The sequence below is a fragment of the Cynoglossus semilaevis genome, chromosome 6 (assembly GCF_000523025.1).
Source record: "Cynoglossus semilaevis isolate Cse_v1.0 chromosome 6, Cse_v1.0, whole genome shotgun sequence".
NCBI classification, from domain to species: domain Eukaryota; kingdom Metazoa; phylum Chordata; class Actinopteri; order Pleuronectiformes; family Cynoglossidae; genus Cynoglossus; species Cynoglossus semilaevis.
Window position 1 is genome coordinate 5,961,452 of NC_024312.1, and position 3,446 is coordinate 5,964,897.

The 3,446-nt window shown below is 33.3% G+C and overlaps 1 long non-coding RNA gene across 5 annotated transcripts in view; it reads left to right on the plus strand.

Moving 5' to 3' along the window:
* The window catches only part of LOC103379852 (uncharacterized), a 22,339-nt gene extending 19,974 nt beyond the window's left edge, over positions 1 to 2,365 (plus strand). For 3 of the 5 annotated variants that reach the window (XR_003049946.1, XR_003049943.1, XR_003049944.1), the window contains 2 exons: positions 1,615 to 1,715; positions 1,918 to 2,363. This is a non-coding gene — a long non-coding RNA (uncharacterized LOC103379852). Of the gene's footprint in view, positions 1 to 1,614; positions 1,716 to 1,917 lie in introns of all 5 variants that reach the window. The other 2 variants (XR_003049945.1, XR_521619.3) reach the window with 2 other exon arrangements.
* Positions 2,366 to 3,446: the final 1,081 nt, after the last annotated feature.

The following is a 3,446-nucleotide window of genomic DNA, read 5'->3' on the forward strand; positions in this document are numbered from 1 at the left end:
TCTCCTTTTCACTGTGTGAATACAATGAAAAAACTACATGTTATGACCCACGAAAAATGGGTCTCTCAAAGGTACTGCGAACATTTTGTTTTATAATTTTAGAATTGTTTTTTTATGTTTTAAATTTTCAATTTAACTTTTTAAATTGCTTTTAAATAAAAAAAGTTTATATATATATATAATTATTTATATTCAAGACCAACATTCCATCTTTTCCTAAGCAGTTAAAAAACAAAATAGATTCAGATTTCAGATTCTGCCTTCTACCACTAGAGGGACCCAATGTACCACATGTGGTACATGTACCATACTTTGAGAACCACTGATTGAACGTGTTTCTGGAACAGGAGTTTAGAGCAGGAGTAGGTTTCCGTTGTCTGCACCTGGTTGTTAGCACTTCATTTCAACCACACTTAAAAACGTAACTCCGCCTCCGCCTCCACCTCCCAGACCACACGAAACATATCACATTTAAGTCCAGGCTGCAACCTAAACCTCTGTGTGGGCCCAAAGGTGTGGTCACTTGGCAGGTGCAGCTCAGTTTTGGAGGAAAAACAGCAACAGCGGTGAGGGAGGAGAGGGAGCATTCAAAGAATTTGGCCAAAAGAGAGCTGGAGATAAAGGAGGTGACGGAGGAGGCCGGGACGGAGGGAGAACTCACAGGCATGAGTTGCAGGCAGCTGGTGTAATTACAGAGCGGCGAGTAGAGCCACAGAAGAAAGAGAGAGTGGTGGAGGAAACAAAACAAAACAAAAAAAAAAAGTTGTAGGAGAAGCGGAGCTGATCTCCTCCTCTGTCTGGCCTCTGTTCAGCCCTCAGCACCTGTCTGCCAGCTGGAGCCAGCACTTGGACCACACTTCACCTGGACCACTGGTGTTAGAGTCAGCTGTAATCACTGAAAATTATTATTATTATTATTATTATTATAATACAAATACCAGGGTATGCTCAAAAGTTCTTAGTGGAAACTTCCTGTTAATCAACTTTTTTAAATATGTGTTGTTTTGTTTTTTTATTTATTTATTTATTTATTTTTTGGACTAATCTGTTTTCAGCTCAGGGTGACTTTAAATTAGCGCCCACTTAAAAATTTAATTCATTATTTAATTAAATTTAATCCTAATCTGAGCAGCAGCAATATCAGAATAAAATACTACGACTTAATACTTAAAATTTCTCCAGTAATAGAAACAATGTCATGTATATAATAATAACATTAAATATTATTATCATGAAATATTTATTTAATAAGACTTTGGAACTTTTCTGACTGGTTCTTTTAAACATTTTCATCAAATTACATAAAAGTAATAAAAAATACCTGATTAAAAATATACTTTTTCACTAATATAAATATAAATATAAATGAGTTATAATTTTCTTTCAGACATTTTTATATTAGTCAGTTAAATATTACATAACAGAAGAAAATATTTTGCTTTAAGCAATACTAAAATTTATATATATATATATTTGTTGCCCAGGATTTGTATCAGCCTGTCAACATTGTTGGAGGAAGACTGTATTTTGATGATTATTGAAGACTTTGTATTTTTAAAAAACCCCATTTGGTCCATACACACTGTGCTTACTGTATACTCTGTGTATTCCCAGGGACAGCTCCCCTCCGGCAGGGACTCACTACCGTGTTTTAACACCAGGATGTGGAGCCTTTCTGCAGCAGGAGTGAACAATAAAATGTGTTGTATATCTAGGTAACAGCACACAACATCTCACACGTCTTGCATGTACAGATAATACAGGTGATATCCAGATCCTGTGACACGGCTGACAATAGCAGTTCAAGTTTTGGTTATTGTATCAGACAGAAATGGTTTTTCTGCTTCTGAATGCACAAAACCTACGATGTGTGTGTGTGTGTGTGTGTGTGTGTGTGTGTGTTGATGCCTCACACAGAGAGCTGTGACCTGGGGGCATGATCAGCCACTATACTGCTGCTGGACAGCAGCAAGACAGATTCACACTGAAGACTGGAAATCCCCTCTTGTTCACAGAAGGCTGCCAGTAGCCTGGAGGTGAGAGTAGAGTAAAAATATATATATAAAAAAAGGAAGGAAGCGAGAGTTCGAATGCCTGGGAAAGTCTGGGAGGAGTCACAGATTGGCATATCAGGCTTCATGCAGTGACGTGCAGTCAGGGGAAGCAGTGCCTCACTTGCCATCATGATAAAAAAGTACATGAACTAAATATTGATATTTTCTACTGATCTGTGTTAAAATGGATTTTCAGTATGACTCTACACATTTTTGATAATTTTCATTAACATTTTTCAACATATGACCAAAAATAAGGGTTTTGCCAAAGAAAAAAGCTTAAAAAAGGTTTTTCCTAAAACGTTTTCTAATTTTTTTATAAAACTTTTCCTTTTAAAAGACTTTTTAAAAACGTTAACAATAAATATTTACTAAAAGTTTTTCAAAATGACTAAAAATGCACCCATTTGTCTTAAAATACTTAGCTATATCCATTTTTGTGGTTAAAATTCAGAAAAATTGTACTTTTTTGGTACGCCAACTTTTGATCACAGTAAAATGATATGCCATTAAATTCCTAAACAAATCTCAGAAAATAAAAGTTTCTCAAAAATTACTAAAAATGCACTAATTTTTCTTAAAATACTTCGTTATGTCCATTTTTGTGGTAAAAATTCAGAAAAAATTTACTTTTTTGGTACGCCAACTTTTGATCACAGTAAAATACTATGCCAATAAATTCCTGAACAAATCTCCGAAAATAAAATTTTCTCAAAAATGACTAAAAATGCAATCATTTGTCTTAAAATGCTTCGCTATATCCATTTTTGTGGTAAAAATTCAGAAAAAATTTACTTTTTTGGTACGCCAACTTTTGATTACAGTAAACTACTATACCAATAAATTCCTGAACAAATCTCCGAAAATAAAAGTTTCTCAAAAATGACTAAAAATGCACTCATTTGTCTTAAAATACTTCGCAATATCCATTTTTAAGGTTAAAATTCAGAAAAAATTACTTTTTTGCTAAGCCAACTTTTGATCACAGTAAAATGCTATGCCAATAAATTCCTGAACAAATCTCAGAAAATAAAAGTTTCTCAAAAATTACTAAAAATGCACTAATTTTTCTTAAAATACTTTGCTATGTCCATTTTTGTGGTAAAAATTCAGAAAAAATTTACTTTTTTGGTACGCCAACTTTTGATCACAGTAAAATACTATGCCAATAAATTCCTGAACAAATCTCCGAAAATAAAAGTTTCTCAAAAATGACTAAAAATGCACTCATTTGTCTTAAAATGCTTCGCTACATCCATTTATCAAAACTCAAAAATTTATCAAAATCAAAACATGCAAGAAAAGATACAATTTTGAGAAATAATTAAAAAAAAAGTTTTAGGACTCTTGCATTTTAAAGCATTTCGAGGGATATTTTCATGATGGTAAGGC